This window comes from Zingiber officinale, chromosome 5B (genome assembly GCF_018446385.1).
Source record: "Zingiber officinale cultivar Zhangliang chromosome 5B, Zo_v1.1, whole genome shotgun sequence".
Taxonomy (NCBI): Eukaryota; Viridiplantae; Streptophyta; class Magnoliopsida; order Zingiberales; family Zingiberaceae; genus Zingiber; species Zingiber officinale.
Window position 1 is genome coordinate 67,241,079 of NC_055995.1, and position 14,973 is coordinate 67,256,051.

Sequence of the window (14,973 nt, forward strand, 5' to 3'; positions counted from 1 at the left end):
AAATGAGTCTCTAGAATTAGAGAGAATTATAACTTAAAATGAAACGACTTACTATTGATTATAAAATTTGAAAAATGATATTTACCAAGTTCCTTGCAAATTAGTAAGAAAGTGTTGCTGCTACACATTTTAGCAGCTAGGGTTGTACGTTGTAGGATAAATTTTAATGAAAAATATTGTACAAAGTTGGAAAACTGATAGTGAAATGCAAAGACTTACGATCGAGAATGAAGAGAATAAAAAGAATTTAATAATGTCAAGAAATCTAGCTAAAAACACTACATCAATGGATTTCTTATGATCGCGTAGAAAACATCGGGCAGCATATATATATATATATATATATATATATATATATATATATATATATATATATATATATATATATATATATATATATATATATATATATGAGCTACGCAGATAAATTGAAAATTACTTATGATGATTCATTATAGTCAATGTTATTAAACTTAATTTTTATTAAGAAAAAATCTCCTATAAAACACGGTAATTGAAACTCGCATACAATTGTTGCTATTTTATTTCTTCGGTTATTGTCCTTTTATGTCAATATATTTTTTATTTGATCCAGTGCAGACGTCAATTTGGTTAATGAATTAATTGTTAGTTTATTTTTTTATCATTATTTTTTTACGTCAATATATTTCCTTATTCATATTAATTTTTTTTAGAAATAGATTATTCGCTTTCTAATATTTCTATAGAATAAAAAGGAAAAAAATAGGGTATTTAAAAAAATATCTTATATTGATTTTTTTCTATTTTCCTATATTAATTATATATTAATTTTTTTATTTATTAAATTTTATAAAAGGAGGAACAAGCCCTAACCTAATATATTAATCAAAACCAAGTAATAATATATCTAAAACTTATTAAGGTGGGACGCCTTATTTAAAGGGAAGAAGAATTTCAATTAGGTTTTGTCTCTTACGTATCCGGGTACAAGATTACGATCTCATCTTCTTCATGGAGGAGTCGCGGAAGGAGAATTATCCCATCCACCACAAGGTTGTAGAGATCAGGACGATGCCTAGAGATAGTGATGGCGAGGAGGAGGAGGAGGAGGAGGAAGAAGACGAGGGAACATTGCAGTTGTGGGATGCTATTCTATCGGACGAACTCCTGCAGAAGGTGCTCTCCTTGTTGCCCATCGCCAACATCATCAAATTGGGCATCGTGTGTAAACGGTGGTACGAGGTGGTTCACTCCTGGCCCCCGTTGTCGTGGGCGATGATGGCGCCACAGAAGCCGTTGTTCTTCAGTTCCTGCTTTAACGACTGCGCCTTCTCAGGCCGCGTATATGACCCTTGTCTCCTCCGGTGGTACAACTTCGACACCACCCGCTTAGAAAAGAGCATCTGGCGCACATCCTCCTCCTGCGGCCTCGTCTGCTTAATGAACGTCAATGACGGAGATCGCTTATTGGTCGGCAATCCCATCAAGAGAGACTGGAAGTTGCTTCCTCGAGTCCCCGGCGGCTCCTCCCCCCCCAGTTCAACGCGCTCGCCTTGTCGTTCGACCGCCTCACGCGCGACTACACCGTGGTCTCCTCGTGTGGGTCCCTTTCTGAAGAAGCATCTCATCTCTCTCCCTGTTTCCGCTCGCTCGCTCGCTCTCCTGGCGAGATCTCTCCAGCCTCCTTTCTCTTCTCCGATATCCAGCTATGGATCTGGTGGCCCCAATCGCCATGCTCCTCGTCGCCGCGGCGGTGACCTTGGGGACGGAGGCCTCATCCATCCCTCGGTCCACCCGACCTACTAGGACTTCCTTGCCTAGCCGCACCTAGGACTTCCTGCCTGGTGTCTGGTCCTCTTGATCCGAACATAGGAGCCCCCACTTTCTTTGTTCGAGGTCAATATTGTACTCACATGGTTCAATTAGACCATAGCTCTTGTGCACAGTCGGTGGTTAAACCTTCTGGCAGTCCGGGCTCTGATACCAATTGTAGGATCGAAAAGAATTTAGATATCTCCACAATGACATGATATTGTCCACTTTGGGCCTAAGCCCTCATAGTTTTGCTCTTGGGCTCTACCCAAAAGGCCTCATGTCAATGGAGATATCTTTCTCTTATAAACTCATGATCTTTTCCATGTGTTTTCAATATGGGACTATGTTTGCAACCTTGCAACCCCAACAGCTTCCTCAAGTCCCCGGTAGCTCTTCCCCCCACTACAACGCGCTCACCTTGTCGTTAGACCGTCGCACGCGCCATACAAAGCATTTAGAGTTTACACAGAAACTTCCTGCTCTGATACCATAAAGAAAAACAGAAACGGAAGAGAATGGAATTTAGACAGTGATGTGAATCATGGTTTGATATTCATCTTACACATATTTATACACTTGTCATGGAGACAACATATTAAAGACGATTCTAGAAAATAACACAACCAGCTCTAGAGTTGTTGACTAGAAAATTAAAGACGCCTAGGAAATAAGCAAGAACATAACTGACAAACTTGGGAAGTAGGAACATTTGGGAAAGAGGACACATTGAATATCACTTCTCCAGATATTGCCTTTCAACATTCCCCCTCAAGCTGGATCCAATAGATTTTGAGATCCAAGCTTGCTTAAAAGGCATTGAAACTGAGCTGAAGGTAAGGCCTTGGTGAATACATTAGCTAGTTGATCTTGACTTCGCACATAACAAGTTTTAATAAGCTTTGATTGAACTTGTTGACGAATAAAATGACAATCAACTTCTATATGCTTCGTTCTTTCATGGAACACCAGATTAGCAGCAATCTGCATTGCGGCTTGATTATCATAGTAAAGAATCATAGGAGTAGCACACGGACATCCTAAGTCTGAAAGGAGACTTTTAAGCCACACAAGTTCACAGGCTGTAGTGGCCATAGCTCGATATTCAGCTTCCGCACTAGATCGAGCAACAACTTGTTGTTTTTTGCTTTTCCAAGAAACTAAATTTCCCCCAACAGTTATGCAGAATCCTGTAGTTGATTTTCGATCCAAAGAATTACCAGCCCAATCCGAATCTGTATAACCCTCAACCTTGGTGTGTCCATTGCTGGTCATAATGATTCCACGACCAATGGATCCTTTCAAGTAGCGCAAGATTCGTTTAACCAGGCTTAAATGCTGATCAGTCGGAGCATGCATATATTGACTAGCAATGTTAACCGCATAGGACAAATCTGGTCTAGTAATTGTCAAGTAAATCAGTTTACCAACAAGCTTCTGATAGTGAGCAGGATTCTTAAGCACTTCACCTTTGGATTAGGGCTTTTGTTTGCTGTCAAGAGGAGTGCGAGCAGGTTTAGAATCAACCATCTGGGCATCCTTGAGTAGATCCAGAGCATACTTCCTTTGATTAAGATAGAACCCTTTGCTGGAATTTGCCATTTCGATTCCGAGAAAATATTTCAAGGAACCAAGATCCTTTATAGGAAATAACTGTTGAAGATGCTTTTTCAATTTTTTTGCAGACTCAACATTGCTTCCTGTCACAATAAGATCATCCACATAGATTAGAACCATCAATTTTTCCGAATTACTAAGTTTAACAAATAGTGAAGAATCAGCATTGCTTTTTGAGAATCCCATCCCTTCAAGTGCAGCACTCAATTTTGTATGCCAGGCTCTAGGACTTTGTTTTAGTCCATAAATAGATTTATGAAGTTTGCAAACCATGTTGTCATCATTCTGTTTAAAGAAACCAGGAGGTAATTTCATAAAAACTTCTTCCTCCAGATCCCCATGTAAAAAGGCATTTTTTACATCCATTTGGAATAGAGGCCATCCATTGTTGATTGCAACTGATAGCAGAACCCGCACGGTTGTCATCTTTGCAACTGGAGCAAAGGTCTCTTTATAATCCATTCCATATTCCTGAGAAAAACCTTGAGCCACCAAGCGTGCTTTACGTCTCTCAATTGAGCCATCAGAGTTAAATTTGGTTTTGTAAATCCAACGACATCCAACAGCTTTCTTCCCCTTAGGAAGAGGTACAATGCTCCATGTACAATTCTCAGCAAGAGCATTTAGTTCTTCTTGCATAGCATTTCTCCAAACATCACTAGAATTAGCTTCTTGAAAGGTTTGAGGATCTTGGATAGCAGATATTTTAGAGAGAAAAGCAGCATGTGTAAAGGCAAAATTCTTATAAGACAGATACTTTGAGATTGGATGTCTTACAGAATAAGCAACATACTCTTCCATTCTCTTAGGTTGTTGACGGTGACGAGGAGGATTTCTTCGAGGCACTAACTCTTGATAAATCTGATCAGGATGAACATCCTGTTCCGGATTTAGTGGAGCAACATTATTTAAAATGTTATCAGATGATGATGCATTTGATGAATTAGACTGATTCAGTTCTGGACCAATGCCTTCAGTATTCAAAAAAGGGAAAAAATCTGAACTTATTCCCATTTTATTGGAACAGGAAAAATATGGCCTAGTTTCATCAAATCGAACATGCCTTGTGACAACAACCTTTCGGGAACATGGGTCATAACATTTATATCCTTTCTGTGTATTTGAGTAGCCAAGAAATATACATTTAACAGCTTTTGGATCAAGTTTATCTCTAGAGTTGGCTGGAACATGAACAAAACATGTGCAACCAAACACCTTTAAATGAGAAATATCAGCCTTTTTGTTCATTAAAACTTCAAATGGACTTTTGAAATGGAGTACTCGACTAGGAAGTCGATTAATTAGATAGGCTGCTGTAAGAACCCCAAAGGACCAAAACTATTTAGGCAAATTCATTTGAAACATGATAGCCCTTGTCTTTTCTAATAAATCTCTATTTTTTCGTTCTGCAACTCCGTTTTGTTGTGGAGTATAAACACAACTAGTTTGATGCACAATGTCATTAGTAGCTAAGAAATTAGTCATATTGTGGGAGGTAAATTCGGCGCCATTATCAGTTCTGAAGGTTCTGATTTTTGTAGAAAATTGGTTGACAATCATGGCATGAAACTGTTTGAAAGTTTCATAGACATCACTCTTAGATTTTAGCAAATAAACCCAAGTGACTTTAGAAAAATCATCAATAAAGGTCACAAAATACTTGAAATTGTCAATGGAGTCAACCACAGGGCCCCATACATCAGAATGTATTAATTCAAAAGGGTTGAAACTTTCTGTCATGGACAACTTAAAGGGAAGTTTGGATGACTTAGAAAGATGACATGTTTCACAACCATGAGCTTCCATTGGCATATTGGACAAGATCTTTGAAAAAACGAGGCTAGAAGGATGAGCAAGACGTTGATGCCACAAAAATTGTTGATGACTTCTAAGAGCTTGAATGCTTCTTGGAATTCTAGGATGCGGAGAAACATAATATAGCCCTTGAAAGAGAAACTCTTCACCAATCATGTTCTTGGTGATACGATCCTGAAAAACAACCTTGGAAGGAGTGAATAAAACTTCACAATTAAAGGTTTCAACTATTTTGTGGACTGACAATAACTGGAAAGGAAAGGAAGGAACATAAAGCACTTCAGATTTGATAGATTCTGACAGGAGTTTAATTTTCCCTTTCCCTTTGATTTGAACATTCTGACCATTGGCAATGGATACAAATGAAGACATAGGCATATAATCACATACATTAATAAGATTATTAGTTATGTGATCTGACGCACCAGAATCTACCACCCATAAATTTGAGGTTGAACTAATTTTCAACGCAGTAATAAAGGCAGATAAAATACCTTCTTTGTTCTCAGAATTTGCAATATTTGTATCCGTAAGAAAACTTGCAAATTTGCTCAAGAGCGCTGTTGGCTTATCTTGGCTATGTTCAGCTTCTGAAGAAGTGCCTGTGCTTTGTTTGTTATGCAAAAAATTTGCAAATTCATTAAGCAAAGTGATCGGATTAGAAGTGAAGGATTCAGCAGAATGAGACGCAACATGGGCTTTGGAGTTGAAACTATGTTTCTGATCACTTCCCTTTTTATCCTTGCTAGATTTGTTTTTTAATTCTGGATGAAGAATCCAACAACGATCAATCGTGTGTCCAATACCTCTTCAATGATCACACTTCAAATCCGGACGCTTACCCTTGTAAGGTTTCTTTTCCCCGTTAAGAGTAAGGTAAGCATGAGGATTAGAGGTATTTAATACATCAGATTTAGGCATAATTTTCCGACGAACCTCTTCTCTTTGAATGGCCGCACAAACATTCTTTAAGGAAGGTAACTCAGTAGTCATTAGAATGTGACTTCTGAATTCTTCATAATCAGAATCAAGACTTGCAAGTAGCTGGAATACCCTGTCTTCTTCAACACGTTTCTTAAGAATGACAGGATCAGTGGTATGAGGGCGATAAACTTCTAGCTCGTTCCATAGATTCTTTAGTTTATCGAGTATACTTACAAAGGATTTTCCCTCCTGCTTGAAACTTGCAATTTCTTGCTGAATCTGAAAGATTCTAGCAGAATTGTTTTGATTTCCATACATATCTTGAACAGCTTCCCTTAATTCTAGAGAAGAAAAGGAGTAGCTGAAAATTTCAGCAATATTCCGTTCCATGGAATTCAATAGCCAAGACATAACCATTTGGTCTTTGGCTAGCCAAGCTTCATATCCTGGTGCAGTTACTTCAGGAACTGCCTCCTTTCCATTAATGAAGCCAAGTTTTGATCGACCACCAAGAGCAATAGTGATGGCCCTAGACCAAGGCAAATAATTGTATTCATTGAGTAATACTGAACACAATTTGTGAGAAGTATTCTGCTCAGCATCAAAACTGTTAGAATCAACAGTTATCTCACTAGAGGATGAGGAAAAATTATCAGGATTCATGACAAATATAAAGAATTTAGAGTTTATATAGAAACTTCCTGCTCTGATACCATAAAGAAAAACAGAAACGGAAGAGAATGGAATTTAGACAGTGATGTGAATCATGGTTTGATATTCATCTTACACATATTTATACACTTGTCATGGAGACAACATATTAAAGACGATTCTAGAAAATAACACAACCAGCTCAAGAGTTGTTGACTAGAAAATTAAAGACGCCTAGGAAATAAGCAAGAACATAACTGACAAACTTGGGAAGTAGGAACATTTGGGAAAGAGGACACATTGAATATCACTTCTCCAGATATTGCCTTTCAACACTCTCATTGGCACTAATCCGTCCACATCTACGAATCGACGTCAAAATCGTGGGCCACACCCTTTGCCCAAGACATCGGCTTCTGGATGGGCAGCAACGAGGCCGTCATATGCAATGGTGTGCTCTATTACTTCATCGGCCTGCACACGGGGCATCGTCGCTTAGTGGCGTTCGATCTTTCCAAGCCGCCCTCAAGCATAGAGTCTCTGATTCAAGAATCGATTCGTGGTCCATATCGTCTTGTCGATGTTGGGTTAATCAACCTGTCGAACAAATTGGTCATGGTCGGCATGATAGAGCACTACTAGCCGAACGAGGCAGAGGGAGCGGTGATTTTGAAACTCGAGGATAAGACATGGCGGGAGGTGGCTCGAATGCCGATCTCCGTGTACATGGCGTTACACTGCAAAAATTTCATTTGCTGCTGTGTCGGCGACTTCCTCTTTATGCACTCCTCGTTGTCCCTGGTGCTACTGACCTTCGACATGAGGCAGAAGGTGTGGAAATGGTCGAGCCGGTTGTGTCCGTGCCCGCGCCCCGACACTGAGCCATTGCAGTTCAGGTCCCTAACCTACTGCAGCTTCTGCTTCGAACCGAGGCTTGACGTCTCCTCTTGATCTCTCTACTGCATGCTTCATTATTTACAACTATATTTTTTTAGTTTATTTTCATTGTCTGCTAAGACTTTGTTCATCTGTCTATATAAGATAGAGTAACGAATTTCAACATCATCTTTGCCATCTCATGAGAAATCATGACTAATTTCAAACTGTTTATGGACTTCAAGAGCAGTGTTTAACGTGGACTAGTCAGATGAACAAGCTACTTTGAAAACAAAAAGTCAAACTAGTAGCGGAAGAAATTTACCATAGATCTAGTTGTATCCTTTTAGTTTAGTTCCTTGTGTTATTTGATTTCCACCCTTGCAACTGTTGTTTTAGTTCGCGTTTTAGTTTTAATTTTAGTTTTAGTAATGGAAAGATTTTCTCTATTATGGTTGTCATCTTTTAATTTTAATGACTCTTTTATCCTACTTTAATTTATAGAAGATTTCTTATTTAACTGAAAATGATTCTCCTTTGTTTGCCTTTTACCACATCAATTTACAATTATTTTATTTTATAAAGATGCTTTTGAGCTTAATCAAAGTTTTTAAGAAGTTGTTTTGCAAGAGTTTTAGAAGGTAAAAAACATGTTCCTAGATATATTATTTTCATATTTGGCGAGACTATATATATTAAAAGTGTGATACTATATATATATATAAATATTTGGTGAGATTATATATATTAAAAGTGTGATACTATATATATATATATATATATATATATATATATATATTAAAAGTGTGATACTATCCATGGTTTTATATGGGATTATATTCCTATGGATAGGGTGTAATCGAGTTGAGCTAAACTCTTAAATATTTGAGTTTGGCTCGTTTATAATCGAGTCGAACTCAAATTTTATTTAACGAATATATTCATGTCTCATGAGCTTATTTGAGTTTTTATCGAGCCTAAACAAACTTAATAAATATAAATTATAAATTTAAATATTCATTAAAAACTAAATTATATATTTAGACAAAATTATAATATTCTTATTCAAATTTATAATTTTAATCAAATAAATAAATTTAATATATTTATCTATATATTATATTTAAATATATAAATTCAATATTTAAAATATTATTTTTTTATTTAAAAGTTGATTCATGAGCTTAACGAACATGTTCACGAACTAGTGAGCCGAATATTGTTAAGCTTGAGCTTATTTTGTTTATCTTAACGAGTCTCATTAAACGACCTCAAACAAATTTTTATCGAATTGAGATTCGAATAGCTCACAAACGGCTTGATTCATTCACACCCCTATTATGGAGAATGATAAAATCACTCATCTTTCTAGAGTTTAAAAAATCCTCATTAGGGCTAGCGTAGAACATTTTTTTTTAAAAAAAAACTAAATAGAAATGACAACTTTAAAAAAAAATCAAATTATATTCTATAAGAATACTACACATAGGATTTGTTAAACAAAAATCATAATTTGTTAAATATTGAATTTTTATCTAAAATGTTTCTATATCTTAAATATTTATTTTCTAATTTTTAATTTATTTTAGTTAATTTATATTTCAATGATTTAAAGTAAATTAGAAAATTTATAAGGAATTCGATTTTCTAATTCTCTACCAGGTTCTTCCTCCCCGCACTCCACCCAACGCCATGTCCTAACAGCCAACACCAATAATTCTTTATTCTTTTCCTCTAGCTAACACCAAACCCCTCTTCTTCTTTACTAAAAAGAATTAACCACCAATTTAACTATCGAAATAAAATTTGATTGTTAAATAACAACTCAATTTAAATTTATTCATTACACTAGAGATGAAAATTCAATGCTAATTTTAACGATGGAATTAATATCTATCGTTAATTTTAGCAATCAAATTAACATCGATCGCTAATGCTAGCAACCATTTTTTATTCGATTGATCGTTAAAATTGAAACAGATTTAAAATTTTCATCATTAATTTTAGTGATCGAATTAATACCAATCACTAATATTAGAGAGCAAATTTAAATTTAATTACTAAATTACCGTAAGATAGATTAAATTATATTCAGCTGCTAATTTAAATTTGGTTGTTAAATAGCAATTCAATTTAAATTTGATCATTAAAATAAAGATGTAAATTTTTACAGATAATTTTAACGATCGAATTAATATCTATCATTAATTTTAGCAATCGAATTAATATCAATCGGAAATGTTAGCCACTAATTTTGATTTGATCACTCAATTAGCGACTAACAAATTATATTCGATCGCTAAAACTGAGACATATTTAAAATTTTCGTTGCTGATTTTATTGACTGTGTTAATATCGATCACTAATGTTAGAGACTGAATTTAAATTCAGTCGCTAAATTAACATTCGATAAATTATATTTGGTTGTTAATTTTAGCGACTGATATTTTATATTTGGTCATTAATTTTAGTGATCGAATTAAAATGATCACTAAAATTAATGACGAATAGTTTAGTGATCGATTATTTCAATCTCTAATCGATAGCTAAATATATTTAGCGACCAATTTGATTGTCACAAAATTAGTGATAATAAATTATATTCTATCATTAATTTAAATTTAGTCGCTAAAATAGAAACGAATTTTAAATTTCCATAGCTAAATTTAACGACCGAATTTAAATTCAGGAAATATTTTCATGAAAAATATTTAGAGAGCTCCAATCGAACCTATTTCAATTGTTACATGTTTTTGATGTGCCCTGACATCTATAGATATTTAGAGATATCAGATTGAAGTCATTAAAAATAGTAAATAAAAAATTATCAAAGTTTACAACTTTAGGATAACTGACATACACATAATTTATCGTAAGGATGTTAGAATTAGACATGGACATAATAAATACTTTCATTGTACTACCTTCTTCCATTATGTAACTTTTTAAAAATTCAAATCTCCTAACTCTATTAATGGATTTCGATCAAAAAATCATTTATGAATCTAGGGATCTCCTATTGGACCCATGGGTTTTTGTAGTACTCCATAATCCAATTATGCATCTTTTTTTTACCATTTTAAAAAATCAACACTATTATAGTGCTAGTGTTTTAAAATTTTTATTTTATTTTATTTTTTTATAAATAAATATTAAAAATAGAATATATTTAAAAATTAAAAAATATTAACCTTTTCTATATTTTTAATTTTTAATCGATCGATCGATCTGTCCTAGAAGAATGGTGGATTGGTCGATCAATCTATCAACCCTAACGGATCGACCGATCGAGTCGGCTCATCCGGAAAGAGATGGTCATTGAGCTCCCTTAATTTTGACTCAAATCATTCTCTATTTTGACTCAAATAATCAAAAACTTGGATATTGATTAAACTCACCTCCTCCCTTGAGTTTTAATGGGAATATGAATCAGAGTTAAGTTTTAGACGAAAATAACTTTAATATTGTCACGCCCCCAGAGGAGTCCCTACCGACAAAATTTCGACAGCATCTCCCCTGTACCGGTGACAATATGAAGCATAAGTACATATAACCACAGACATACTCATCAACAGTATATAACAACTCACACGGCTGGATAAATAACATAACCACGCAGATTTAATATGCAGCCCACACGGCTGAAACATAACACAGCGGAAATCACAACGTAAGGAACATAAAACACCAGAACAACTAACTGCGAGCCGGCCCGGCTTGACACATAATCAACAACATCAAATACAAGGCAAACTCCATATAACATATACAAATACGAGAATAAGTGCAAAACCAAATATGCGAACGGAAACACTAACGGTATAAGTAGCTCTGTGTGACACGGGACTGGCGGACAGGATCTTCAGGCGACTCCATAAATCCTTTACCTGCTACCTGGCGAAATAACCAGTTTACGGGGTGGTGAGTATAAAGACTCAGCAGGTAATAGACGGATAGTGCATGAGTATAATAAAGAACTAGAGATACAAAGATATACAGTCTCGTAAGGAATATAACAGATACTGTGATATCATAATAAGTGTCCATACCTGAAACCATATCCTAGGCTAGTAATAGAAGGTCAGGTGTAGCAAAGACCTACTACGGTACTGCTCATAATTACATGGGTAACATGTGAGGTATATACATAATACCAATACACAAACCAGTGTCTAAACCCATACCTTAGGTATATATCTCAACCTATGTGAGCATATTAGCATAAGTAAGCAACAACAACATAAATAAGCAATAACAGCATAAGTAAGCAACAACATCAACAAGTATAATAATAACAGCGTATGCACGGATGGTCACTCCCACCCACCCCTCTGTACCATGACCACTCCAGCTACCACTACTCTCGAGTGGCCGAGGGGACAGTTGCATATTATCTAAATAGCTACGTCTGCGACGGGGTCCCTACTGCTCGCGACTCTAGCTATCACTACCCATGAGTGTGCGAGTGTGTGGGGGGGGGGTGGGGAAGACAGGACAAGCGGCACGCTCCAACTACCACTACCCATGAGTGACCGAGCGTGCGGCCCTGACTGACGACTCTCTCACACCATAAGAGAGACAATGGTCGTTAGTATGCATGTAATGACATGATGCGCAAGATGCAACATTCATCATCTATATATATAACAGAAATCAGGTATGCTACATGAAGCCGCATGCTCAATACAAAACATAAATACACAATAGTCAAAATAGGTAAACATGGTGTCTAGTATCTGGTATCCAATATCTAGTATCTGATAACTAGTATCTGCTAAATATCATAAATAGTAACGAGAGACTGTATAGATACAGAAATGAGTAGCTCAAAGATTGAGTGAAAGTATCAAACGCAGGAAAAATACGAGTGGAGTTAAGATAAATACAGGAACTATCCGAAGGTATAGCTCATGCACTAAGAACAATGTACTAAAGAGATAAAGCAAGAAGTACCCTCCTTTATCTGTCGATCGTGCTAAACAATCCCACGTACTTTTGTCTTAATTCAAAGTCCTACAACAAATCGTAGGATCACAACCAAATCCCTTCATACAACAAATAGCTAACCTAAATCCAAATCAATCGATAATTAACCTAATAAACCAATCTCCTAACTGGAATTTCAGAATTCAATTAAGCTCATACCTAATCCTTACCTCAATCTCACAGCTACTCTCTGTTAGATCCTCAACCAGGTATGGTTACTGCTGCAAGGAGTAGCTGCTAGGACCAAGAAGCGCCACTATCAAATGGAAATGCAACCACCGGTTACCCCTAATGAGCAAGGGACAAGAATGATTGTTCACACAACAATCTCAACAACCAAACAGAACTCGAAGTCAATCCTTGCTAATCCAAAACATTGTAATCACTCACCACAAACCCAGACCCGCAACTTCCTTTCTGACCAACTTGATGTCGGTCCAAGGCAGAGGAGATCGACAACTGCACTAGGGCACAACAGTGGGGATCGGGAACAGAGAGCTCGATCGGCGACGTCCAATGAATATGCGGTGCTGCTGGATCGAGAGAAAGAGGGATCAGGAGAGAGCTGGATTCCTCCCCATCGTGGCCACGATCGGTGCTATTAGCCGTGGAGATCGACAACATTCGGGAGTGGCGACCAAGCGTCGGCACATGGTGGTCTGCGACAATGCCGAAAGAAAGGAGAGGGCGAAGGAGATCGGGTGGTGAGGATGGCTAGGCACGGGGCAGCGACTCGGAGAGAAGGACAACCGCGGCAAACGTCCGACGATCCGTGGAGATGGAAAGTTCGGCCAACAATGAGCAGATCAATGCCGGCGAACTCGAGATTGTGGCGTCAGAGAGGTGAGCGGCGGGATTGCCGCGTCGAAGAGGTGAGAGGCATCAGGGAAGAGGTAGGTTCAGGCAAAGATATAAAAGAGGAGAAAGAATTAGGGTAAATATATATAATATAAACTTAGGGTTAGCTTAATTAAACTCTAAGCTTCTCCTTAATCAACTCCCACTTTTGGGTATTCCAAAGAGGCTTTCTTGCATCCCAATAAATGCATCTCCTCTAAATATGTCATACGAGCTCCGATTAAATCCCAGAAAATTTCTAAAATTCTTGAAAAATCAAATAAGATTATTTATCAAATAATAATTTTATTTAATTATTATTTGGGCACCGTATTTTACATTCTCCCCCACTAATAAAAATTTGGTCCCTAAATTTGCTGCTCAACTCATGGATCTGCATCTAAGGGTGACCACCAAGCAACATACTCATATACCACTCCATCCAAGTTTCATGAACAATCTCCAACCTCAAGGAATAACACTATGGGTTCTGAGCTTACCCTGCTTCCGCTACTCACATACTATTGTCTAACCAACTATAGATAAATTAACTATCTTTGTACTATGTAATACATTATCAGCAAAACCTCTAACGTCCATATAATGCACTCAAATTGTTCATCTGTCTGAGTGTGAAAACTTCTATTACCACAAAACTCCATACTCACAATGTGCTACCATCTCTGCCAAAAATGTGAGGTGGATCATGGGCCTCAATCTGATACAATTCTCAGAGGTATGCCATAAAGTTCGATAATCTCTCTAAAGTAAAACCCTGCTACTCGATATAAAGAATCTGTCCTATAGATTGATAGAAAGTGATCCAATCTAGTCAACCAATCAATGATTACCCAACACATCATATCCTCTCCGTATCTTGGGTAATCTCACAACAAAGTCCATCCTAGCATGTGCTCACTCCATTCCAGTATCTGAATCTACTGGAATAATCCTACTAGCCTTCGATGTTCAGCCTTCACTTGTTGAGAACTAAACATCAAGCTACAAAATCTGTGATGTCTTTCTTCATGTCGTTCCACCTATCGGAACGCTTCAGGTCTTCATACATTCGAGATATCACCCAAATGTATCACAAATCTAAATCGAGGTGTTTCATGCAGTAACTCCTCCCGGTCAAGAAGTGACTCAGGAACATACATAATCTCCCACAGAAATAAAGAATCTCATATAAACAATGTCTCCACATTTTCAACGTGAAAATGATGGATGCTAATCCCAAATCATGAGTCGGATAATTTTCTCATGATTTTTCAGCTGTCGAGAAAAATACGGACTACTCAACCGTGCTGCTTCATAACTGCACCTAACCCCTACTACTATACTTCTATGTGGAGTATAAATCCGTCCACATTAGAAAGTAAAACTAGGGCGAGTGCAGTTATTTATCTTCATTTCAACACCTGAAACTGGTCTCAAAAGCACATGTCCAGAAAAATTCCACACCCTTCCTAG

At 36.8% G+C, this 14,973-nt stretch overlaps 1 long non-coding RNA gene across 1 annotated transcript; it reads right to left on the minus strand.

The window, feature by feature from the left end:
• Positions 1–12,133: 12,133 nt before the first annotated feature.
• On the minus strand, positions 12,134–13,555 carry LOC121987462. Its single transcript, XR_006113605.1, has 3 exons — positions 13,054–13,555; positions 12,834–12,951; positions 12,134–12,690 (listed from the first exon to the last, which is right to left on the minus strand). It is a non-coding gene; the product is annotated as an uncharacterized LOC121987462 (long non-coding RNA).
• Positions 13,556–14,973: the final 1,418 nt, after the last annotated feature.